Raw genomic sequence first — 27,771 nt, 5'->3', positions numbered from 1 at the left:
TATTGATGTGTGTGTCGAGTTTCATGCAATTTGAAGCATGTTAAGAGCCTCAAAAACACTCAAGAATATTATTACAGTTTGACCTGTTGCCATGGCAACAATATTTCAAATATCAAAAATCCTGTCATAGGTCTACATCTGCTGTGTATTGACATTACACTGATGAAGTTTGAAGCAAATCAGGTAAAAATAAGAGGGTGATCTCAAAACATTTCAAAAAGTGATACACTTCCTGCTGCCAGTTGGTGGCGCTATAACTTTGACTCACAATAGTCACATCCATGTGATCAGACTCCTATAACGAACACACTCGTGAAGTTTCATAAAGATCAATATATGTATTAAGACGTTATAACACATTTCCTGTTTCCTTTTTCTCGCCATAAATTCGTTGCTTCGCCACGGCCAAACCGTTCGAGATATCAAAAATCCCCTGGCAATTTTTAATCATCAGTGTCTTGACTTCATGCTGACCGAGTTTGGTGGCGATCGGATTAATCGTCTAGGAGGAGTATATCAAATTCCAGAGCATGCGTTTTTCAAACAACCCTTAATAGCTGACTTCCTGTTGGCGTGGCGATTAACTTAGAGCGCGAAAGTTGTTCGGCCCGATGAGGTCTATATGTGTACCGAGTTTCATACTAATACGTGCAAGCATGTTTAATATATGGACCAAATTTTCAGACTTTTTTCAAGGGGGCGCTGTCGAGCCCCCCTGCCACGCCCGGGTACCAGCCTCTCCGGCGTCCTAATGGCCGCGGATTCCAATGTGTGTGCCAATTTTCAAGAGTTTTTGAGCATGTTAAGGCCCCCAAAAAGCCCCGGAATACTGAAAAAAAAAAAAAAAAAAAAAAAAAAAAAAATAATAATCCTTAGAAGAACAAGAGGGCCCTGCGCGAATTTTCGCTTGGGCCCTAATAATCCTTAGAAGAACAAGAGGGCCCTGCGCGCTTAATTCGCTTGGGCCCTAATAATCCTTAGAAGAACAAGAGGGCCCTGCGCGCTTAATTCGCTTGGGCCCTAATAATAATCCTTAGAAGAACAAGAGGGCCCTGCGCGAATTTTCGCTTGGGCCCTAATAATAATCCTTAGAAGAACAAGAGGGCCCTGCGCGAATTTTCGCTTGGGCCCTAATTAAAGCTGCAAGCAGCGTTGAGAGGGCCCTCGCACCCGGGCTCACCGCCACCCGTTGGCCTCAGGAAAACAGTGAACAGTGGGCGTCATGCATTTAAGTGAGTGAATACAGGAGAATTATGCCAAAGTCATTTCGAAATGCCACACTTCCTGCGGCCAACAGGTGGTGCATTGACCGTAACTGAATTTTGCCATGTTAATGTCTTCAGGCCAGGACTTTTATCGAACATGTGAAGTTTGAAGCAGATCGGACATTGTATGCCTGAGTTACAACAACTTCCTGTTTCTTTCGTGGCGTTAATCGCATACATTAGCACTCAGCCAAGTGTTGCATGATTTAACGTGTTTCTAGCATGTCTGGTACTTCGTGGCATGATGAAATGTGAATCTGGTAGTGAATTACAGTATAAAGCATGCCACTTCCTGTTGCCAGCAGGTGGCGCTATGACTAACTGAATATTATCATATAGACGTCTTTAGGCTAGGACTCTTATCACACATGTGAAGTTTGGAGCAGATCGGACATAGTATGCCTGAGTTACAACAGTTTCCTCTTTCATGGCGAAACATCAGACTTTGTCAGGCCGCCACGGACACGCCCTTCACCGAAAACTCAAGATCTTTGATATTTATCATCGCTAAGGTCTTAAGATTAGACTGACAACATATGATGTTGATCTGGTTAAATCTCCATGAGGAGTTAATCACAGTGTAAAACATGTCATTTCCTGTTGCCTGCAGGTGGCGCTATGACAGTAACTGAATATTGTCATGAAGATGTCTTCAGGCCAGGACTCTAATAAAGCATGTGCAGTTTGGGGCAGATCCGACATTGTATACCCGAGTTACAACAACTTCCTGTTTCATAGCGAAACATCAAAATTTGTCAGGCCGCCACGGACACGCCCTTTGGTGAAAACTCTAGATCTTCGCAATTTAACATCGCAAATGCCTTTAGATTAGACTGACCAAATATGACATTGATCTGATAAAAGCTCTAGGAGGAGTTCGTTAAAGTACAACGTCTGGAAAATGCAAAAAACGGTGAATCAACTCAAAATATCTGACTTCCTGTTCGGTTTTGGATTTCGCTCCAAGAGACTTTTTTGTAGGTACTGGACTGATAAATGTGTGTACCGAATTTCAAAATTCAATGTGAAATGTAGCGAGAGGGGCACTACGTTAGGTGGCGCTATCGAGCCATTTTGCCCCGCCCAATTCTGAAACCCATAACAGACGTAAATTTTCACCACTTCTGACGCGTGTGCAAAGTTTCATGAGTTTTAGAGCATGTTTAGGCCCTCAAAAATGCGATTTATTTTGGAGAATAATAATAATAATAATAATAAATATAGCTGCGAGCAGCGATGGCGGGCCCAAGCCCGGTGGCACCGCCACCCCGGTGGCTTCAGGGCAACTGTGCACAGCGGGCAATAGGCACTTAAAACGGTTAAACATCAAAGGACTATGTCAAATTCACTCCACATTTACTGCACTACAAGGTGCCGCTATAGAGCCCCTCCTCCCTTCCCATTTTCAAAGGATTACATGTGCCAAGTTTTAACATTATTCTGATGAATTTTCAAGCAAATCAGGTAAAAATAAGAGGGGGATCTCAATGTATGCTGAAAGTGACACATTTTCTGCTTCCAGTTGGTGGCGCTATGACTTTGAATCACAATAGTCAAATCCATGTGATCAGCCTTGTACAACGAAGGCTAAGCCAAAGTTTCATCAAAATCAATTAATGTATGCAGAAGTTATAACACTTTGTTTCCCTTTTCTTGCCATAAATTCGTTGCCTCGCCACGGCCAAACCGTTTGAGATATCCAAAATCCGTTTGCAATTAAACAACTTCAATGTGTTAGCAACAAGTTAAAAAAAGCTTGGTGTAAATTGGATAAACCCTGTAGGAGTAGTAGTATAAAATTCATAGCCTGTTTTTTCAAAAAATTAACATTCAAACCAAAATAGCTGACTTCCTGTTGGTCGGAGCTAATGAATGTAAATTAGAAAATTGTCCGGCTTGATGAGAATAATATGTGTACCGAGTTTGGTGACTGTAGGAAAAACTAACCCCCACTTTTGTCAAAAGGTGGCGCTACTGAGCCCCTCCACCACGCCCATTTCTATGGCTTTGTCTATGTCTACTGGTTGACAATATTGATGTGTGTGTCGAGTTTCATGCAATTTGAAGCATGTTAAGAGCCTCAAAAACACTCAAGAATATTATTACAGTTTGACCTGTTGCCATGGCAACAATATTTCAAATATCAAAAATCCTGTCATAGGTCTACATCTGCTGTGTATTGACATTACACTGATGAAGTTTGAAGCAAATCAGGTAAAAATAAGAGGGTGATCTCAAAGCATTTTAAAAGTGATACACTTCTTGCTGCCATTTGGTGGCGCTATAACTTTGACTCACAATAGTTACATCCATGTGATCAGACTACTACAACCAACACACTCCTGAAGTTTCATAAACATCAATCAATGTATGCAGAAGTTATAACACATTTCCTGTTTCCCTTTTCTCGCCATAAATTCGTTGCCTCGCCACGGCCAAACCGTTTGAGATATCCAAAATCCGTTTGCAATTAAACAACTTCAATGTGTTCGCAACAAGTTAAAAAAAGCTTGGTGTAAATTGGATAAACCCTGTAGGAGTAGTAGTATAAAATTCATAGCCTGTTTTTTCAAAAAATTAACATTCAAACCAAAATAGCTGACTTCCTGTTGGTCGGAGCTAATGAATGTAAATTAGAAAATTGTCCGGCTTGATGAGAATAATATGTGTACCGAGTTTGGTGACTGTAGGAAAAACTAACCCCCCACTTTTGTCAAAAGGTGGCGCTACTGAGCCCCTCCACCACGCCCATTTCTCTGGCTTTGTCCATGTCTACTGGTTGACAATATTGATGTGTGTGTCGAGTTTCATGCAATTTGAAGCATGTTAAGAGCCTCAAAAACACTCAAGAATATTATTACAGTTTGACCTGTTGCCATGGCAACAATATTTCAAATATCAAAAATCCTGTCATAGGTCTACATCTGCTGTGTATTGACATTACACTGATGAAGTTTGAAGCAAATCAGGTAAAAATAAGAGGGTGATCTCAAAACATTTCAAAAAGTGATACACTTCCTGCTGCCAGTTGGTGGCGCTATAACTTTGACTCACAATAGTCACATCCATGTGATCAGACTCCTATAACGAACACACTCGTGAAGTTTCATAAAGATCAATATATGTATTAAGACGTTATAACACATTTCCTGTTTCCTTTTTCTCGCCATAAATTCGTTGCCTCGCCACGGCCAAACCGTTCGAGATATCAAAAATCCCCTGGCAATTTTTAATCATCAGTGTCTTGACTTCATGCTGACCGAGTTTGGTGGCGATCGGATTAATCGTCTAGGAGGAGTATATCAAATTCCAGAGCATGCGTTTTTCAAACAACCCTTAATAGCTGACTTCCTGTTGGCGTGGCGATTAACTTAGAGCGCGAAAGTTGTTCGGCCCGATGAGGTCTATATGTGTACCGAGTTTCATACTAATATGTGCAAGCATGTTTAATATATGGACCAAATTTTCAGACTTTTTTCAAGGGGGCGCTGTCGAGCCCCCCTGCCACGCCCGGGTACCAGCCTCTCCGGCGTCCTAATGGCCGCGGATTCCAATGTGTGTGCCAATTTTCAAGAGTTTTTGAGCATGTTAAGGCCCCCAAAAAGCCCCGGAAGACGGAAAAAAAAAAAAAATAAAAAAAATAATAATCCTTAGAAGAACAAGAGGGCCCTGCGCGAATTTTCGCTTGGGCCCTAATAATAAACGGAGCAATTCCAATAGGGTCCTCACACCATCGGTGCTCGGGCCCTAATAATAATAATAATAATAATAATAATAATAAACGGAGCAATTCCAATAGGGTCCTCACACCATCGGTGCTCGGGCCCTAATAATTAAAGCTGCAAGCAGCGTTGAGAGGGCCCTCGCACCCGGGCTCACCGCCACCCGTCGGCCTCAGGAAAACAGTGAACAGTGGGCGTCATGCATTTAAGTGAGTGAATACAGGAGAATTATGCCAAAGTCATTTCGAAATGCCACACTTCCTGCGGCCAACAGGTGGCGCTTTCACCATAACTGAATTTTTCCATGTTGATGTCTTCAGCCCAGGACTATTTTCGAACATCTGAAGTTTGAAGCAGATCGGACATTGTATGTCTGAGTTACATTAACTTCCTGTTTCTTTCGTGGCGTTAATCGCATAAATTAGCACTCAGCCAAGTGTTGCATGATTTAACGTGTCTCTAGCATGTTTGGTACTTCGTGGCATAATGAAATGTGACTCTGGTAGTGAATTACATTGTGAAGCATGCCATTTCCTGTTGCCAGCAGGTGGCGCTATGACTAACTAAATATTGTCATATAGATGTCTTTAGGCCAGGACTCTTATCACACATGTGAAGTTTGGGGCAGATCGGACATTGTATGCCTGAGTTACAGCAGCTTCCTCTTTCATGGCGAAACATCAGACTTTGTCAGGCCGCCACAGACACGCCCTTCAGCGAAAACTCAAGATCTTTGAAATTTATCATTGCTAAGGTCTTGAGATGAGACTGATAACATTTGATGTTGATCTGGTTAAATCTCTATGAGGAGTTAATCACAGTATAAAACATGTCATTTCCTGTTGCCTGCAGGTGGCGCTATGACTGTAACTGAATATTGTTATGAAGATGTCTTCAGGTTAGGACTTTAATAAAGCATGTGAAGTTTGGGGCAGATCCGACATTGTTTGTCTGAGTTACAACAACTTCCTTTTTCATGGCGAAGACATCAAACTTTGTCAGGCCGCCACGGACACGCCCTTCAGTGAAAACTCTAGATCTTCGCAATTTAACGTCACAAAGGCCTTTAGATTAGACTGACCAAAAATGACATTGATCTGATTAAATCTCTAGGAGGAGTTCGTTAAAGTACAACGTCTGGAAAATGCAAAAAATGGTGAATTGATTAAAAATATCTGACTTCCTGTTTGGTTTTGGATTTCGCTCCAAGAGAATTTTTTGTAGGTACTGGGCTGATAAATGTGTGTACCGAATTTCAAAGCCCTAGTGTAATGTAGCGAGCGGGGCTGTACGTTAGATGGCGCTATCGAGCCATTTTGCCACGCCCAATTCCGAAACCCATAACAGACGTAAATTTTCACCACTTCTGACGCGTGTGCAAAGTTTAGTAAGTTTTCGAGCACGTTTAGGCCCTCTCAAATGCGATTCATTTTGGAGAAGAATAATAATAGATATAGCTGCGAGCAGCGATGGCGGGCCCAAGCCCGGTGGCACCGCCACCCCGGTGGCTTCAGGGCAACTGTGCACAGCGGGCAATAGGCACTTAAAACAGTTAAACATCAAAGGACTATGTCAAATTCACTCCACATTTACTGCACTACAAGGTGCCGTTATAGAGCCCCTCCTCCCTGCCCATTTTCAAAGGATTACATGTGCCAAGTTTTAACATTATTCTGATGAATTTTGAAGCAAATCAGGTAAAAATAAGAGGGTGATCTCAATGTATGCTGAAAGTGACACATTTTCTGCTTCCAGTTGGTGGCGCTATGACTTTGAATCACAATAGTCAAATCCATGTGATCAGCCTTGTACAACGAAGACTAAGCCAAAGTTTCATCAAAATCAATTAATGTATGCAGAAGTTATAACACTTTGTTTCCCTTTTCTTGCCATAAATTTGTTGCCTCGCCACGGCCAAACCGTTTGAGATATCCAAAATCCGTTTGCAATTAAACAACTTCAATGTGTTCGTAACAAGTTAAAAAAAGCTTGGTGTAAATTGGATAAACCCTGTAGGAGTAGTAGTATAAAATTCATAGCCTGTTTTTTCAAAAAATTAACATTCAAACCAAAATAGCTGACTTCCTGTTGGTCGGAGCTAATGAATGTAAATTAGAAAATTGTCCGGCTTGATGAGAACAATATGTGTACCGAGTTTGGTGACTGTAGGAAAAACTAACCCCCCCACTTTTGTCAAAAGGTGGCGCTACTGAGCCCCTCCACCACGCCCATTTCTATGGCTTTGTCCATGTCTACTGGTTGACAATATTGATGTGTGTGTCGAGTTTCATGCAATTTGAAGCATGTTAAGAGCCTCAAAAACACTCAAGAATATTATTACAGTTTGACCTGTTGCCATGGCAACAATATTTCAAATATCAAAAATCCTGTCATAGGTCTACATCTGCTGTGTATTGCCATTACATTGATGAAGTTTGAAGCAAATCAGGTAAAAATAAGAGGGTGATCTCAAAGCATTTCAAAAAGTGATACACTTCCTGCTGCCAGTTGGTGGCGCTATAACTTTGACTCACAATAGTCACATCCATGTGATCAGACTACTACAACCAACACACTCGTGAAGTTTCATAAAGATCAATATATGTATGCAGATGTTATAACACATTTCCTGTTTCCTTTTTCTCGCCATAAATTCGTTGCCTCGCCACGGCCAAACCGTTCGAGATATCAAAAATCCCCTGGCAATTTTTAATCATCAGTGTCTTGACTTCATGCTGACCGAGTTTGGTGGCGATCGGATTAATCGTCTAGGAGGAGTATATCAAATTCCAGAGCATGCGTTTTTCAAACAACCCTTAATAGCTGACTTCCTGTTGGCGTGGCGATTAACTTAGAGCGCGAAAGTTGTTCGTCCCGATGAGGTCTATATGTGTACCGAGTTTCATACTAATACGTGCAAGCGTGTTTAATATATGGACCAAATTTTCAGACTTTTTTCAAGGGGGCGCTGTCGAGCCCCCCTGCCACGCCCGGGTACCAGCCTCTCCGGCGTCCTAATGGCCGCGGATTCCAATGTGTGTGCCAATTTTCAAGAGTTTTTGAGCATGTTAAGGCCCCCAAAAAGCCCCGGAAGACGGAAAAAAAAAAAAAAAAAAAAAAAATAATAATAATCCTTAGAAGAACAAGAGGGCCCTGCGCGAATTTTCGCTTGGGCCCTAATAATCCTTAGAAGAACAAGAGGGCCCTGCGCGAATTTTCGCTTGGGCCCTAATAATCCTTAGAAGAACAAGAGGGCCCTGCGCAAATTTTCGCTTGGGCCCTAATAATCCTTAGAAGAACAAGAGGGCCCTGCGCGAATTTTCGCTTGGGCCCTAATAATAATAATAATAAATATAGCTGCGAGCAGCGATGGCGGGCCCAAGCCCGGTGGCACCGCCACCCCGGTGGCTTCAGGGCAACTGTGCACAGCGGGCAATAGGCACTTAAAACGGTTAAACATCAAAGGACTATGTCAAATTCACTCCACATTTACTGCACTACAAGGTGCCGTTATAGAGCCCCTCCTCCCTGCCCATTTTCAAAGGATTACATGTGCCAAGTTTTAACATTATTCTGATGAATTTTGAAGCAAATCAGGTAAAAATAAGAGGGTGATCTCAATGTATGCTGAAAGTGACACATTTTCTGCTTCCAGTTGGTGGCGCTATGACTTTGAATCACAATAGTCAAATCCATGTGATCAGCCTTGTACAACGAAGACTAAGCCAAAGTTTCATCAAAATCAATTAATGTATGCAGAAGTTATAACACTTTGTTTCCCTTTTCTTGCCATAAATTCGTTGCCTCGCCACGGCCAAACCGTTTGAGATATCCAAAATCCGTTTGCAATTAAACAACTTCAATGTGTTAGCAACAAGTTAAAAAAAGCTTGGTGTAAATTGGATAAACCCTGTAGGAGTAGTAGTATAAAATTCATAGCCTGTTTTTTCAAAAAATTAACATTCAAACCAAAATAGCTGACTTCCTGTTGGTCGGAGCTAATGAATGTAAATTAGAAAATTGTCCGGCTTGATGAGAATAATATGTGTACCGAGTTTGGTGACTGTAGGAAAAACTAACCCCCACTTTTGTCAAAAGGTGGCGCTACTGAGCCCCTCCACCACGCCCATTTCTATGGCTTTGTCCATGTCTACTGGTTAACAATATTGATGTGTGTGTCGAGTTTCATGCAATTTGAAGCATGTTAAGAGCCTCAAAAACACTCAAGAATATTATTACAGTTTGACCTGTTGCCATGGCAACAATATTTCAAATATCAAAAATCCTGTCATAGGTCTACATCTGCTGTGTATTGACATTACACTGATGAAGTTTGAAGCAAATCAGGTAAAAATAAGAGGGTGATCTCAAAACATTTCAAAAAGTGATACACTTCCTGCTGCCAGTTGGTGGCGCTATAACTTTGACTCACAATAGTCACATCCATGTGATCAGACTCCTATAACGAACACACTCGTGAAGTTTCATAAAGATCAATATATGTATTAAGACGTTATAACACATTTCCTGTTTCCTTTTTCTCGCCATAAATTCGTTGCCTCGCCACGGCCAAACCGTTCGAGATATCAAAAATCCCCTGGCAATTTTTAATCATCAGTGTCTTGACTTCATGCTGACCGAGTTTGGTGGCCATCGGATTAATCGTCTAGGAGGAGTATATCAAATTCCAGAGCATGCGTTTTTCAAACAACCCTTAATAGCTGACTTCCTGTTGGCGTGGCGATTAACTTAGAGCGCGAAAGTTGTTCGGCCCGATGAGGTCTATATGTGTACCGAGTTTCATACTAATACGTGCAAGCATGTTTAATATATGGACCAAATTTTCAGACTTTTTTCAAGGGGGCGCTGTCGAGCCCCCCTGCCACGCCCGGGTACCAGCCTCTCCGGCGTCCTAATGGCCGCGGATTCCAATGTGTGTGCCAATTTTCAAGAGTTTTTGAGCATGTTAAGGCCCCCAAAAAGCCCCGGAAGACGGAAAAAAAAAAAAATAAATAAAATAAAATAAAAAAATAATAATAATCCTTAGAAGAACAAGAGGGCCCTGCGCGAATTTTCGCTTGGGCCCTAAATATAGCTGCGAGCAGCGATGGCGGGCCCAAGCCCGGTGGCACCGCCACCCCGGTGGCTTCAGGGCAACTGTGCACAGCGGGCAATAGGCACTTAAAACGGTTAAACATCAAAGGACTATGTCAAATTCACTCCACATTTACTGCACTACAAGGTGCCGCTATAGAGCCCCTCCTCCCTGCCCATTTTCAAAGGATTACATGTGCCAAGTTTTAACATTATTCTGATGAATTTTGAAGCAAATCAGGTAAAAATAAGAGGGTGATCTCAATGTATGCTGAAAGTGACACATTTTCTGCTTCCAGTTGGTGGCGCTATGACTTTGAATCACAATAGTCAAATCCATGTGATCAGCCTTGTACAACGAAGACTAAGCCAAAGTTTCATCAAAATCAATTAATGTATGCAGAAGTTATAACACTTTGTTTCCCTTTTCTTGCCATAAATTCGTTGCCTCGCCACGGCCAAACCGTTTGAGATATCCAAAATCCGTTTGCAATTAAACAACTTCAATGTGTTAGCAACAAGTTAAAAAAAGCTTGGTGTAAATTGGATAAACCCTGTAGGAGTAGTAGTATAAAATTCATAGCCTGTTTTTTAAAAAAATTAACATTCAAACAAAAATAGCCGACTTCCTGTTGGTCGGAGCTAATGAATGTAAATTAGAAAATTGTCCGGCTTGATGAGATCAATATATGTACCGAGTTTGGTGACTGTAGGAAAAACTAACCCCCCCACTTTTGTCAAAAGGTGGCGCTACTGAGCCCCTCCACCACGCCCATTTCTATGGCTTTGTCCATGTCTACTGGTTGACAATATTGATGTGTGTGTCGAGTTTCATGCAAATTGAAGCATGTTAAGAGCCTCAAAAACACTCAAGAATATTATTACAGTTTGACCTGTCGCCATGGCAACGATATTTCAAATATCAAAAATCCTGTCATAGGTCTACATCTGCTGTGTATTGACATTACACTGATGAAGTTTGAAGCAAATCAGGTAAAAATAAGAGGGTGATTTCAAAGCATTTTAAAAGTGATACACTTCTTGCTGCCATTTGGTGGCGCTATAACTTTGACTCACAATAGTTACATCCATGTGATCATACTACTACAACCAACACACTCCTGAAGTTTCATAAACATCAATCAATGTATGCAGAAGTTATAACACATTTCCTGTTTCCCTTTTCTCGCCATAAATTCGTTGCCTCGCCACGGCCAAACCGTTTGAGATATCCAAAATCCGTTTGCAATTAAACAACTTCAATGTGTTCGCAACAAGTTAAAAAAGCTTGGTGTAAATTGGATAAACCCTGTAGGAGTAGTAGTATAAAATTCATAGCCTGTTTTTTCAAAAAATTAACATTCAAACCAAAATAGCTGACTTCCTGTTGGTCGGAGCTAATGAATGTAAATTAGAAAATTGTCCGGCTTGATGAGAATAATATGTGTACCGAGTTTGGTGACTGTAGGAAAAACTAACCCCCACTTTTGTCAAAAGGTGGCGCTACTGAGCCCCTCCACCACGCCCATTTCTATGGCTTTGTCCATGTCTACTGGTTGACAATATTGATGTGTGTGTCGAGTTTCATGCAATTTGAAGCATGTTAAGAGCCTCAAAAACACTCAAGAATATTATTACAGTTTGACCTGTTGCCATGGCAACAATATTTCAAATATCAAAAATCCTGTCATAGGTCTACATCTGCTGTGTATTGACATTACACTGATGAAGTTTGAAGCAAATCAGGTAAAAATAAGAGGGTGATCTCAAAACATTTCAAAAAGTGATACACTTCCTGCTGCCAGTTGGTGGCGCTATAACTTTGACTCACAATAGTCACATCCATGTGATCAGACTCCTATAACGAACACACTCGTGAAGTTTCATAAAGATCAATATATGTATTAAGACGTTATAACACATTTCCTGTTTCCTTTTTCTCGCCATAAATTCGTTGCCTCGCCACGGCCAAACCGTTCGAGATATCAAAAATCCCCTGGCAATTTTTAATCATCAGTGTCTTGACTTCATGCTGACCGAGTTTGGTGGCGATCGGATTAATCGTCTAGGAGGAGTATATCAAATTCCAGAGCATGCGTTTTTCAAACAACCCTTAATAGCTGACTTCCTGTTGGCGTGGCGATTAACTTAGAGCGCGAAAGTTGTTCGGCCCGATGAGGTCTATATGTGTACCGAGTTTCATACTAATACGTGCAAGCATGTTTAATATATGGACCAAATTTTCAGACTTTTTTCAAGGGGGCGCTGTCGAGCCCCCCTGCCACGCCCGGGTACCAGCCTCTCCGGCGTCCTAATGGCCGCGGATTCCAATGTGTGTGCCAATTTTCAAGAGTTTTTGAGCATATTAAGGCCCCCAAAAAGCCCCGGAAGACGGAAAAAAAAAAAAATAAAAAAAAAATAAAAAAAAAATAAATATAGCTGCGAGCAGCGATGGCGGGCCCAAGCCCGGTGGCACCGCCACCCCGGTGGCTTCAGGGCAACTGTGCACAGCGGGCAATAGGCACTTAAAACGGTTAAACATCAAAGGACTGTGTCAAATTCACTCCACATTTACTGCACTACAAGGTGCCGTTATAGAGCCCCTCCTCCCTGCCCATTTTCAAAGGATTACATGTGCCAAGTTTTAACATTATTCTGATGAATTTTGAAGCAAATCAGGTAAAAATAAGAGGGTGATCTCAATGTATGCTGAAAGTGACACATTTTCTGCTTCCAGTTGGTGGCGCTATGACTTTGAATCACAATAGTCAAATCCATGTGATCAGCCTTGTACAACGAAGACTAAGCCAAAGTTTCATCAAAATCAATTAATGTATGCAGAAGTTATAACACTTTGTTGCCCTTTTCTTGCCATAAATTCGTTGCCTCGCCACGGCCAAACCGTTTGAGATATCCAAAATCCGTTTGCAATTAAACAACTTCAATGTGTTAGCAACAAGTTAAAAAAAGCTTGGTGTAAATTGGATAAACCCTGTAGGAGTAGTAGTATAAAATTCATAGCCTGTTTTTTCAAAAAATTAACATTCAAACCAAAATAGCTGACTTCCTGTTGGTCGGAGCTAATGAATGTAAATTAGAAAATTGTTTGGCTTGATGAGAATAATATGTGTACCGAGTTTGGTGACTGTAGGAAAAACTAACCACCCCACTTTTGTCAAAAGGTGGCGCTACTGAGCCCCTCCACCACGCCCATTTCTATGGCTTTGTCCATGTCTACTGGTTGACAATATTGATGTGTGTGTCGAGTTTCATGCAATTTGAAGCATGTTAAGAGCCTCAAAAACACTCAAGAATATTATTACAGTTTGACCTGTTGCCATGGCAACAATATTTCAAATATCAAAAATCCTGTCATAGGTCTACATCTGCTGTGTATTGACATTACACTGACGAAGTTTGAAGCAAATCAGGTAAAAATAAGAGGGTGATCTCAAAGCATTTTAAAAGTGATACACTTCTTGCTGCCATTTGGTGGCGCTATAACTTTGACTCACAATAGTTACATCCATGTGATCAGACTACTACAACCAACACACTCCTGAAGTTTCATAAACATCAATCAATGTATGCAGAAGTTATAACACATTTCCTGTTTCCCTTTTCTCGCCATAAATTCGTTGCCTCGCCACGGCCAAACCGTTTGAGATATCCAAAATCTGTTTGCAATTAAACAACTTCAATGTGTTCGCAACAAGTTTAAAAAAGCTTGGTGTAAATTGGATAAACCCTGTAGGAGTAGTAGTATAAAATTCATAGCCTGTTTTTTCAAAAAATTAACATTCAAACCAAAATAGCTGACTTCCTGTTGGTCGGAGCTAATGAATGTAAATTAGAAAATTGTCCGGCTTGATGAGAATAATATGTGTACCGAGTTTGGTGACTGTAGGAAAAACTAACCCCCACTTTTGTCAAAAGGTGGCGCTACTGAGCCCCTCCACCACGCCCATTTCTATGGCTTTGTCCATGTCTACTGGTTGACAATATTGATGTGTGTGTCGAGTTTCATGCAATTTGAAGCATGTTAAGAGCCTCAAAAACACTCAAGAATATTATTACAGTTTGACCTGTTGCCATGGCAACAATATTTCAAATATCAAAAATCCTGTCATAGGTCTACATCTGCTGTGTATTGACATTACACTGATGAAGTTTGAAGCAAATCAGGTAAAAATAAGAGGGTGATCTCAAAACATTTCAAAAAGTGATACACTTCCTGCTGCCAGTTGGTGGCGCTATAACTTTGACTCACAATAGTCACATCCATGTGATCAGACTCCTATAACGAACACACTCGTGAAGTTTCATAAAGATCAATATATGTATTAAGACGTTATAACACATTTCCTGTTTCCTTTTTCTCTCCATAAATTCGTTGCCTCGCCACGGCCAAACCGTTCGAGATATCAAAAATCCCCTGGCAATTTTTAATCATCAGTGTCTTGACTTCATGCTGACCGAGTTTGGTGGCGATCGGATTAATCGTCTAGGAGGAGTATATCAAATTCCAGAGCATGCGTTTTTCAAACAACCCTTAATAGCTGACTTCCTGTTGGCGTGGCGATTAACTTAGAGCGCGAAAGTTGTTCGGCCCGATGAGGTCTATATGTGTACCGAGTTTCATACTAATACGTGCAAGCATGTTTAATATATGGACCAAATTTTCAGACTTTTTTCAAGGGGGCGCTGTCGAGCCCCCCTGCCACGCCCGGGTACCAGCCTCTCCGGCGTCCTAATGGCCGCGGATTCCAATGTGTGTGCCAATTTTCAAGAGTTTTTGAGCATGTTAAGGCCCCCAAAAAGCCCCGGAAGACGGAAAAAAATAAAAAAATAAAAAAAATAATAATCCTTAGAAGAACAAGAGGGCCCTGCGCGAATTTTCGCTTGGGCCCTAATAATAAACGGAGCAATTCCAATAGGGTCCTCACACCATCGGTGCTCGGGCCCTAATAATAATAATAATAATAATAATAAACGGAGCAATTCCAATAGGGTCCTCACACCATCGGTGCTCGGGCCCTAATAATTAAAGCTGCAAGCAGCGTTGAGAGGGCCCTCGCACCCGGGCTCACCGCCACCCGTTGGCCTCAGGAAAACAGTGAACAGTGGGCGTCATGCATTTAAGTGAGTGAATACAGGAGAATTATGCCAAAGTCATTTCGAAATGCCACACTTCCTGCGGCCAACAGGTGGCGCTTTCACCATAACTGAATTTTTCCATGTTGATGTCTTCAGCCCAGGACTATTTTCGAACATCTGAAGTTTGAAGCAGATCGGACATTGTATGTCTGAGTTACATTAACTTCCTGTTTCTTTCGTGGCGTTAATCGCATAAATTAGCACTCAGCCAAGTGTTGCATGATTTAACGTGTCTCTAGCATGTTTGGTACTTCGTGGCATAATGAAATGTGACTCTGGTAGTGAATTACATTGTGAAGCATGCCATTTCCTGTTGCCAGCAGGTGGCGCTATGACTAACTAAATATTGTCATATAGATGTCTTTAGGCCAGGACTCTTATCACACATGTGAAGTTTGGGGCAGATCGGACATTGTATGCCTGAGTTACAGCAGCTTCCTCTTTCATGGCGAAACATCAGACTTTGTCAGGCCGCCACAGACACGCCCTTCAGCGAAAACTCAAGATCTTTGAAATTTATCATTGCTAAGGTCTTGAGATGAGACTGATAACATTTGATGTTGATCTGGTTAAATCTCTATGAGGAGTTAATCACAGTATAAAACATGTCATTTCCTGTTGCCTGCAGGTGGCGCTATGACTGTAACTGAATATTGTTATGAAGATGTCTTCAGGTTAGGACTTTAATAAAGCATGTGAAGTTTGGGGCAGATCCGACATTGTCTGTCTGAGTTACAACAACTTCCTTTTTCATGGCGAAGACATCAAACTTTGTCAGGCCGCCACGGACACGCCCTTCAGTGAAAACTCTAGATCTTCGCAATTTAACGTCACAAAGGCCTTTAGATTAGACTGACCAAAAATGACATTGATCTGATTAAATCTCTAGGAGGAGTTCGTTAAAGTACAACGTCTGGAAAATGCAAAAAATGGTGAATTGATTAAAAATATCTGACTTCCTGTTTGGTTTTGGATTTCGCTCCAAGAGAATTTTTTGTAGGTACTGGGCTGATAAATGTGTGTACCGAATTTCAAAGCCCTATGTGTAATGTAGCGAGCGGGGCTGTACGTTAGATGGCGCTATCGAGCCATTTTGCCACGCCCAATTCCGAAACCCATAACAGACGTAAATTTTCACCACTTCTGACGCGTGTGCAAAGTTTAGTGAGTTTTCGAGCACGTTTAGGCCCTCTCAAATGCGATTCATTTTGGAGAAGAATAATAATAGATATAGCTGCGAGCAGCGATGGCGGGCCCAAGCCCGGTGGCACCGCCACCCCGGTGGCTTCAGGGCAACTGTGCACAGCGGGCAATAGGCACTTAAAACAGTTAAACATCAAAGGACTATGTCAAATTCACTCCACATTTACTGCACTACAAGGTGCCGTTATAGAGCCCCTCCTCCCTGCCCATTTTCAAAGGATTACATGTGCCAAGTTTTAACATTATTCTGATGAATTTTGAAGCAAATCAGGTAAAAATAAGAGGGTGATCTCAATGTATGCTGAAAGTGACACATTTTCTGCTTCCAGTTGGTGGCGCTATGACTTTGAATCACAATAGTCAAATCCATGTGATCAGCCTTGTACAACGAAGACTAAGCCAAAGTTTCATCAAAATCAATTAATGTATGCAGAAGTTATAACACTTTGTTTCCCTTTTCTTGCCATAAATTTGTTGCCTCGCCACGGCCAAACCGTTTGAGATATCCAAAATCCGTTTGCAATTAAACAACTTCAATGTGTTCGTAACAAGTTAAAAAAAGCTTGGTGTAAATTGGATAAACCCTGTAGGAGTAGTAGTATAAAATTCATAGCCTGTTTTTTCAAAAAATTAACATTCAAACCAAAATAGCTGACTTCCTGTTGGTCGGAGCTAATGAATGTAAATTAGAAAATTGTCCGGCTTGATGAGAATAATATGTGTACCGAGTTTGGTGACTGTAGGAAAAACTAACCCCCCCACTTTTGTCAAAAGGTGGCGCTACTGAGCCCCTCCACCACGCCCATTTCTATGGCTTTGTCCATGTCTACTGGTTGACAATATTGATGTGTGTGTCGAGTTTCATGCAATTTGAAGCATGTTAAGAGCCTCAAAAACACTCAAGAATATTATTACAGTTTGACCTGTTGCCATGGCAACAATATTTCAAATATCAAAAATCCTGTCATAGGTCTAAATCTGCTGTGTATTGACATTACACTGATGAAGTTTGAAGCAAATCAGGTAAAAAATAAGAGGGTGATCTCAAAGCATTTTAAAAGTGATACACTTCTTGCTGCCATTTGGTGGCGCTATAACTTTGACTCACAATAGTCACATCCATGTGATCAGACTACTACAACCAACACACTCCTGAAGTTTCATAAACATCAATCAATGTATGCAGAAGTTATAACACATTTCCTGTTTCCCTTTTCTCGCCATAAATTCGTTGCCTCGCCACGGCCAAACCGTTTGAGGTATCCAAAATCCGTTTGCAATTAAACAACTTCAATGTGTTCGCAACAAGTTAAAAAAAGCTTGGTGTAAATTGGATAAACCCTGTAGGAGTAGTAGTATAAAATTCATAGCCTGTTTTTTCAAAAAATTAACATTCAAAAAAAAATAGCCGACTTCCTGTTGGTCGGAGCTAATGAATGTAAATTAGAAAATTGTCCGGCTTGATGGGAATAATATGTGTACCGAGTTTGGTGACTGTAGGAAAAACTAACCCCCCCACTTTTGTCAAAAGGTGGCGCTACTGAGCCCCTCCACCACGCCCATTTCTATGGCTTTGTCCATGTCTACTGGTTGACAATATTGATGTGTGTGTCGAGTTTCATGCAATTTGAAGCATGTTAAGAGCCTCAAAAACACTCAAGAATATTATTACAGTTTGACCTGTTGCCATGGCAACAATATTTCAAATATCAAAAATCCTGTCATAGGTCTACATCTGCTGTGTATTGACATTACACTGATGAAGTTTGAAGCAAATCAGGTAAAAATAAGAGGGTGATCTCAAAGCATTTTAAAAAGTGATACACTTCTTGCTGCCATTTGGTGGCGCTATAACTTTGACTCACAATAGTTACATCCATGTGATCAGACTACTACAACCAACACACTCCTGAAGTTTCATAAACATCAATCAATGTATGCAGAAGTTATAACACATTTCCTGTTTCCCTTTTCTCGCCATAAATTCGTTGCCTCGCCACGGCCAAATCGTTTGAGATATCCAAAATCCGTTTGCAATTAAACAACTTCAATGTGTTCGCAACAAGTTAAAAAAAGCTTGGTGTAAATTGGATAAACCCTGTAGGAGTAGTAGTATAAAATTCATAGCCTGTTTTTTCAAAAAATTAACATTCAAACCAAAATAGCTGACTTCCTGTTGGTCGGAGCTAATGAATGTAAATTAGAAAATTGTCCGGCTTGATGAGAACAATATGTGTACCGAGTTTGGTGACTGTAGGAAAAACTAACCCCCACTTTTGTCAAAAGGTGGCGCTACTGAGCCCCTCCACCACGCCCATTTCTATGGCTTTGTCCATATCTACTGGTTGACAATATTGATGTGTGTGTCGAGTTTCATGCAATTTGAAGCATGTTAAGAGCCTCAAAAACACTCAAGAATATTATTACAGTTTGACCTGTTGCCATGGCAACAATATTTCAAATATCAAAAATCCTGTCATAGGTCTACATCTGCTGTGTATTGACATTACACTGATGAAGTTTGAAGCAAATCAGGTAAAAATAAGAGGGTGATCTCAAAACATTTCAAAAAGTGATACACTTCCTGCTGCCAGTTGGTGGCGCTATAACTTTGACTCACAATAGTCACATCCATGTGATCAGACTCCTATAACGAACACACTCGTGAAGTTTCATAAAGATCAATATATGTATTAAGACGTTATAACACATTTCCTGTTTCCTTTTTCTCGCCATAAATTCGTTGCCTCGCCACGGCCAAACCGTTCGAGATATCAAAAATCCCCTGGCAATTTTTAATCATCAGTGTCTTGACTTCATGCTGACCGAGTTTGGTGGCGATCGGATTAATCGTCTAGGAGGAGTATATCAAATTCCAGAGCATGCGTTTTTCAAACAACCCTTAATAGCTGACTTCCTGTTGGCGTGGCGATTAACTTAGAGCGCGAAAGTTGTTCGTCCCGATGAGGTCTATATGTGTACCGAGTTTCATACTAATACGTGCAAGCGTGTTTAATATATGGACCAAATTTTCAGACTTTTTTCAAGGGGGCGCTGTCGAGCCCCCCTGCCACGCCCGGGTACCAGCCTCTCCGGCGTCCTAATGGCCGCGGATTCCAATGTGTGTGCCAATTTTCAAGAGTTTTTGAGCATGTTAAGGCCCCCAAAAAGCCCCGGAAGACGGAAAAAAAAAAAAAAAAAAAAAAAAAAAAAATAATAATAATCCTTAGAAGAACAAGAGGGCCCTGCGCGAATTTTCGCTTGGGCCCTAATAATCCTTAGAAGAACAAGAGGGCCCTGCGCGAATTTTCGCTTGGGCCCTAATAATCCTTAGAAGAACAAGAGGGCCCTGCGCAAATTTTCGCTTGGGCCCTAATAATCCTTAGAAGAACAAGAGGGCCCTGCGCGAATTTTCGCTTGGGCCCTAATAATAATAATAATAAATATAGCTGCGAGCAGCGATGGCGGGCCCAAGCCCGGTGGCACCGCCACCCCGGTGGCTTCAGGGCAACTGTGCACAGCGGGCAATAGGCACTTAAAACGGTTAAACATCAAAGGACTATGTCAAATTCACTCCACATTTACTGCACTACAAGGTGCCGTTATAGAGCCCCTCCTCCCTGCCCATTTTCAAAGGATTACATGTGCCAAGTTTTAACATTATTCTGATGAATTTTGAAGCAAATCAGGTAAAAATAAGAGGGTGATCTCAATGTATGCTGAAAGTGACACATTTTCTGCTTCCAGTTGGTGGCGCTATGACTTTGAATCACAATAGTCAAATCCATGTGATCAGCCTTGTACAACGAAGACTAAGCCAAAGTTTCATCAAAATCAATTAATGTATGCAGAAGTTATAACACTTTGTTTCCCTTTTCTTGCCATAAATTCGTTGCCTCGCCACGGCCAAACCGTTTGAGATATCCAAAATCCGTTTGCAATTAAACAACTTCAATGTGTTAGCAACAAGTTAAAAAAGCTTGGTGTAAATTGGATAAACCCTGTAGGAGTAGTAGTATAAAATTCATAGCCTGTTTTTTCAAAAAATTAACATTCAAACCAAAATAGCTGACTTCCTGTTGGTCGGAGCTAATGAATGTAAATTAGAAAATTGTCCGGCTTGATGAGAATAATATGTGTACCGAGTTTGGTGACTGTAGGAAAAACTAACCCCCACTTTTGTCAAAAGGTGGCGCTACTGAGCCCCTCCACCACGCCCATTTCTATGGCTTTGTCCATGTCTACTGGTTAACAATATTGATGTGTGTGTCGAGTTTCATGCAATTTGAAGCATGTTAAGAGCCTCAAAAACACTCAAGAATATTATTACAGTTTGACCTGTTGCCATGGCAACAATATTTCAAATATCAAAAATCCTGTCATAGGTCTACATCTGCTGTGTATTGACATTACACTGATGAAGTTTGAAGCAAATCAGGTAAAAATAAGAGGGTGATCTCAAAACATTTCAAAAAGTGATACACTTCCTGCTGCCAGTTGGTGGCGCTATAACTTTGACTCACAATAGTCACATCCATGTGATCAGACTCCTATAACGAACACACTCGTGAAGTTTCATAAAGATCAATATATGTATTAAGACGTTATAACACATTTCCTGTTTCCTTTTTCTCGCCATAAATTCGTTGCCTCGCCACGGCCAAACCGTTCGAGATATCAAAAATCCCCTGGCAATTTTTAATCATCAGTGTCTTGACTTCATGCTGACCGAGTTTGGTGGCCATCGGATTAATCGTCTAGGAGGAGTATATCAAATTCCAGAGCATGCGTTTTTCAAACAACCCTTAATAGCTGACTTCCTGTTGGCGTGGCGATTAACTTAGAGCGCGAAAGTTGTTCGGCCCGATGAGGTCTATATGTGTACCGAGTTTCATACTAATACGTGCAAGCATGTTTAATATATGGACCAAATTTTCAGACTTTTTTCAAGGGGGCGCTGTCGAGCCCCCCTGCCACGCCCGGGTACCAGCCTCTCCGGCGTCCTAATGGCCGCGGATTCCAATGTGTGTGCCAATTTTCAAGAGTTTTTGAGCATGTTAAGGCCCCCAAAAAGCCCCGGAAGACGGAAAAAAAAAAAAAAAAATAAAATAAAATAAAAAAATAATAATAATCCTTAGAAGAACAAGAGGGCCCTGCGCGAATTTTCGCTTGGGCCCTAAATATAGCTGCGAGCAGCGATGGCGGGCCCAAGCCCGGTGGCACCGCCACCCCGGTGGCTTCAGGGCAACTGTGCACAGCGGGCAATAGGCACTTAAAACGGTTAAACATCAAAGGACTATGTCAAATTCACTCCACATTTACTGCACTACAAGGTGCCGTTATAGAGCCCCTCCTCCCTGCCCATTTTCAAAGGATTACATGTGCCAAGTTTTAACATTATTCTGATGAATTTTGAAGCAAATCAGGTAAAAATAAGAGGGTGATCTCAATGTATGCTGAAAGTGACACATTTTCTGCTTCCAGTTGGTGGCGCTATGACTTTGAATCACAATAGTCAAATCCATGTGATCAGCCTTGTACAACGAAGACTAAGCCAAAGTTTCATCAAAATCAATTAATGTATGCAGAAGTTATAACACTTTGTTTCCCTTTTCTTGCCATAAATTCGTTGCCTCGCCACGGCCAAACCGTTTGAGATATCCAAAATCCGTTTGCAATTAAACAACTTCAATGTGTTCGCAACAAGTTAAAAAAAGCTTGGTGTAAATTGGATAAACCCTGTAGGAGTAGTAGTATAAAATTCATAGCTTGTTTTTTCAAAAAATTAACATTCAAACCAAAATAGCTGACTTCCTGTTGGTCGGAGCTAATGAATGTAAATTAGAAAATTGTCCAGCTTGATGAGAATAATATGTGTACCGAGTTTGGTGACTGTAGGAAAAACTAAAACCCCCACTTTTGTCAAAAGGTGGCGCTACTGAGCCCCTCCACCACGCCCATTTCTATGGCTTTGTCCATGTCTACTGGTTGACAATATTGATGTGTGTGTCGAGTTTCATGCAATTTGAAGCATGTTAAGAGCCTCAAAAACACTCAAGAATATTATTACAGTTTGACCTGTTGCCATGGCAACAATATTTCAAATATCAAAAATCCTGTCATAGGTCTACATCTGCTGTGTATTGACATTACACTGATGAAGTTTGAAGCAAATCAGGTAAAAATAAGAGGGTGATCTCAAAGCATTTTAAAAGTGATACACTTCTTGCTGCCATTTGGTGGCGCTATAACTTTGACTCACAATAGTTACATCCATGTGATCAGACTACTACAATCAACACACTCCTGAAGTTTCATAAACATCAATCAATGTATGCTGAAGTTAAAACACATTTCCTGTTTCCCTTTTCTCGCCATAAATTCGTTGCCTCGCCACGGCCAAACCGTTTGAGATATCCAAAATCCGTTTGCAATTAAACAACTTCAATGTGTTCGCAACAAGTTAAAAAAAGCTTGGTGTAAATTGGATAAACCCTGTAGGAGTAGTAGTATAAAATTCATAGCCTGTTTTTTCAAAAAATTAACATTCAAACCAAAATAGCTGACTTCCTGTTGGTCGGAGCTAATGAATGTAAATTAGAAAATTGTCCGGCTTGATGAGAATAATATGTGTACCGAGTTTGGTGACTGTAGGAAAAACTAACCCCCACGTTTGTCAAAAGGTGGCGCTACTGAGCCCCTCCACCACGCCCATTTCTATGGCTTTGTCCATGTCTACTGGTTGACAATATTGATGTGTGTGTCGAGTTTCATGCAATTTGAAGCATGTTAAGAGCCTCAAAAACACTCAAGAATATTATTACAGTTTGACCTGTTGCCATGGCAACAATATTTCAAATATCAAAAATCCTGTCATAGGTCTACATCTGCTGTGTATTGACATTACACTGATGAAGTTTGAAGCAAATCAGGTAAAAATAAGAGGGTGATCTCAAAACATTTCAAAAAGTGATACACTTCCTGCTGCCAGTTGGTGGCGCTATAACTTTGACTCACAATAGTCACATCCATGTGATCAGACTCCTATAACGAACACACTTGTGAAGTTTCATAAAGATCAATATATGTATTAAGACGTTATAACACATTTCCTGTTTCCTTTTTCTCGCCATAAATTCGTTGCCTCGCCACGGCCAAACCGTTCGAGATATCAAAAATCCCCTGGCAATTTTTAATCATCAGTGTCTTGACTTCATGCTGACCGAGTTTGGTGGCGATCGGATTAATCGTCTAGGAGGAGTATATCAAATTCCAGAGCATGCGTTTTTCAAACAACCCTTAATAGCTGACTTCCTGTTGGCGTGGCGATTAACTTAGAGCGCGAAAGTTGTTCGGCCCGATGAGGTCTATATGTGTACCGAGTTTCATACTAATACGTGCAAGCATGTTTAATATATGGACCAAATTTTCAGACTTTTTTCAAGGGGGCGCTGTCGAGCCCCCCTGCCACGCCCGGGTACCAGCCTCTCCGGCGTCCTAATGGCCGCGGATTCCAATGTGTGTGCCAATTTTCAAGAGTTTTTGAGCATGTTAAGGCCCCCAAAAAGCCCCGGAAGACGGAAAAAAAAAAAAAATAAATAAAAAAATAATAATAAATATAGCTGCGAGCAGCGATGGCGGGCCCAAGCCCGGTGGCACCGCCACCCCGGTGGCTTCAGGGCAACTGTGCACAGCGGGCAATAGGCACTTAAAACGGTTAAACATCAAAGGACTATGTCAAATTCACTCCACATTTACTGCACTACAAGGTGCCGTTATAGAGCCCCTCCTCCCTGCCCATTTTCAAAGGATTACATGTGCCAAGTTTTAACATTATTCTGATGAATTTTGAAGCAAATCAGGTAAAAATAAGAGGGTGATCTCAATGTATGCTGAAAGTGACACATTTTCTGCTTCCAGTTGGTGGCGCTATGACTTTGAATCACAATAGTCAAATCCATGTGATCAGCCTTGTACAACGAAGACTAAGCCAAAGTTTCATCAAAATCAATTAATGTATGCAGAAGTTATAACACTTTGTTTCCCTTTTCTTGCCATAAATTCGTTGCCTCGCCACGGCCAAACCGTTTGAGATATCCAAAATCCGTTTGCAATTAAACAACTTCAATGTGTTAGCAACAAGTTAAAAAAAGCTTGGTGTAAATTGGATAAACCCTGTAGGAGTAGTAGTATAAAATTCATAGCCTGTTTTTTCAAAAAATTAACATTCAAACCAAAATAGCTGACTTCCTGTTGGTCGGAGCTAATGAATGTAAATTAGAAAATTGTCCGGCTTGATGAGAATAATATGTGTACCGAGTTTGGTGACTGTAGGAAAAACTAACCCCCACTTTTGTCAAAAGGTGGCGCTACTGAGCCCCTCCACCACGCCCATTTCTATGGCTTTGTCCATGTCTACTGGTTGACAATATTGATGTGTGTGTCGAGTTTCATGCAATTTGAAGCATGTTAAGAGCCTCAAAAACACTCAAGAATATTATTACAGTTTGACCTGTTGCCATGGCAACAATATTTCAAATATCAAAAATCCTGTCATAGGTCTACATCTGCTGTGTATTGACATTACACTGATGAAGTTTGAAGCAAATCAGGTAAAAATAAGAGGGTGATCTCAAAGCATTTTAAAAGTGATACACTTCTTGCTGCCATTTGGTGGCGCTATAACTTTGACTCACAATAGTTACATCCATGTGATCAGACTACTACAACCAACACACTCCTGAAGTTTCATAAACATCAATCAATGTATGCAGAAGTTATAACACATTTCCTGTTTCCCTTTTCTCGCCATAAATTCGTTGCCTCGCCACGGCCAAATCGTTTGAGATATCCAAAATCCGTTTGCAATTAATTTGCAACAAATTTTCAGACTTTTTTCAAGGGGGCGCTGTCGAGCCCCCCTGCCACGCCCGGGTACCAGCCTCTCCGGCGTCCTAATGGCCGCGGATTCCAATGTGTGTGCCAATTTTCAAGAGTTTTTGAGCATGTTAAGGCCCCCAAAAAGCCCCGGAAGACGGAAAAAAAAAAAAATAAAAAATAAAATAAATATAGCTGCGAGCAGCGATGGCGGGCCCAAGCCCGGTGGCACCGCCACCCCGGTGGCTTCAGGGCAACTGTGCACAGCGGGCAATAGGCACTTAAAATGGTTAAACATCAAAGGACTATGTCAAATTCACTCCACATTTACTGCACTACAAGGTGCCGTTATAGAGCCCCTCCTCCCTGCCCATTTTCAAAGGATTAATGTGCCAAGTTTTAACATTATTCTGATGAATTTTGAAGCAAATCAGGTAAAAATAAGAGGGTGATCTCAATGTATGCTGAAAGTGACACATTTTCTGCTTCCAGTTGTTGGCGCTATGACTTTGAATCACAATAGTCAAATCCATGTGATCAGCCTTGTACAACGAAGACTAAGCCAAAGTTTCATCAAAATCAATTAATGTATGCAGAAGTTATAACACTTTGTTTCCCTTTTCTTGCCATAAATTCGTTGCCTCGCCACGGCCAAACCGTTTGAGATATCCAAAATCCGTTTGCAATTAAACAACTTCAATGTGTTAGCAACAAGTTAAAAAAAGCTTGGTGTAAATTGGATAAACCCTGTAGGAGTAGTAGTATAAAATTCATAGCCTGTTTTTTCAAATAATTAACATTCAAACCAAAATAGCTGACTTCCTGTTGGTCGGAGCTAATGAATGTAAATTAGAAAATTGTCCGGCTTGATGAGAATAATATGTGTACCGAGTTTGGTGACTGTAGGAAAATATAAACCAACCACTTTTGTCAAAAGGTGGCGCTACTGAGCCCCTCCACCACGCCCATTTCTATGGCTTTGTCCATGTCTACTGGTTGACAATATTGATATGTGTGTCGAGTTTCATGCAATTTGAAGCATGTTAAGAGCCTCAAAAACACTCAAGAATATTATTACAGTTTGACCTGTTGCCATGGCAACAATATTTCAAATATCAAAAATCCTGTCATAGGTCTACATCTGCTGTGTATTGACATTACACTGATGAAGTTTGAAGCAAATCAGGTAAAAATAAGAGGTTGATCTCAAAGCATTTTAAAAGTGATACACTTCTTGCTGCCATTTGGTGGCGCTATAACTTTGACTCACAATAGTTACATCCATTTGATCAGACTACTACAACCAACACACTCCTGAAGTTTCATAAACATCAATCAATGTATGCAGAAGTTATAACACATTTCCTGTTTCCCTTTTCTCGCCATAAATTCGTTGCCTCGCCACGGCCAAACCGTTTGAGATATCCAAAATCCGTTTGCAATTAAACAACTTCAATGTGTTCGCAACAAGTTAAAAAAAGCTTGGTGTAAATTGGATAAACCCTGTAGGAGTAGTAGTATAAAATTCATAGCCTGTTTTTTCAAAAAATTAACATTCAAACCAAAATAGCTGACTTCCTGTTGGTCGGAGCTAATGAATGTAAATTAGAAAATTGTCCGGCTTGATGAGAATAATATGTGTACCGAGTTTGGTGACTGTAGGAAAAACTAACCCCCACTTTTGTCAAAAGGTGGCGCTACTGAGCCCCTCCACCACGCCCATTTCTATGGCTTTGTCCATGTCTACTGGTTGACAATATTGATGTGTGTGTCGAGTTTCATGCAATTTGAAGCATGTTAAGAGCCTCAAAAACACTCAAGAATATTATTACAGTTTGACCTGTTGCCATGGCAACAATATTTCAAATATCAAAAATCCTGTCATAGGTCTACATCTGCTGTGTATTGACATTACACTGATGAAGTTTGAAGCAAATCAGGTAAAAATAAGAGGGTGATCTCAAAACATTTCAAAAAGTGATACACTTCCTGCTGCCAGTTGGTGGCGCTATAACTTTGACTCACAATAGTCACATCCATGTGATCAGACTCCTATAACGAACACACTCGTGAAGTTTCATAAAGATCAATATATGTATTAAGACGTTATAACACATTTCCTGTTTCCTTTTTCTCGCCATAAATTCGTTGCCTCGCCACGGCCAAACCGTTCGAGATATCAAAAATCCCCTGGCAATTTTTAATCATCAGTTTCTTGACTTCATGCTGACCGAGTTTGGTGGCGATCGGATTAATCGTCTAGGAGGAGTATATCAAATTCCAGAGCATGCGTTTTTCAAACAACCCTTAATAGCTGACTTCCTGTTGGCGTGGCGATTAACTTAGAGCGCGAAAGTTGTTCGGCCCGATGAGGTCTATATGTGTACCGAGTTTCATACTAATACGTGCAAGCATGTTTAATATATGGACCAAATTTTCAGACTTTTTTCAAG

The sequence above is a fragment of the Chanodichthys erythropterus genome, chromosome 21 (genome assembly GCF_024489055.1).
Source record: "Chanodichthys erythropterus isolate Z2021 chromosome 21, ASM2448905v1, whole genome shotgun sequence".
In the NCBI taxonomy this organism is placed as follows: domain Eukaryota; kingdom Metazoa; phylum Chordata; class Actinopteri; order Cypriniformes; family Xenocyprididae; genus Chanodichthys; species Chanodichthys erythropterus.
Note: the sequence above shows the minus strand (reverse complement) of the source record.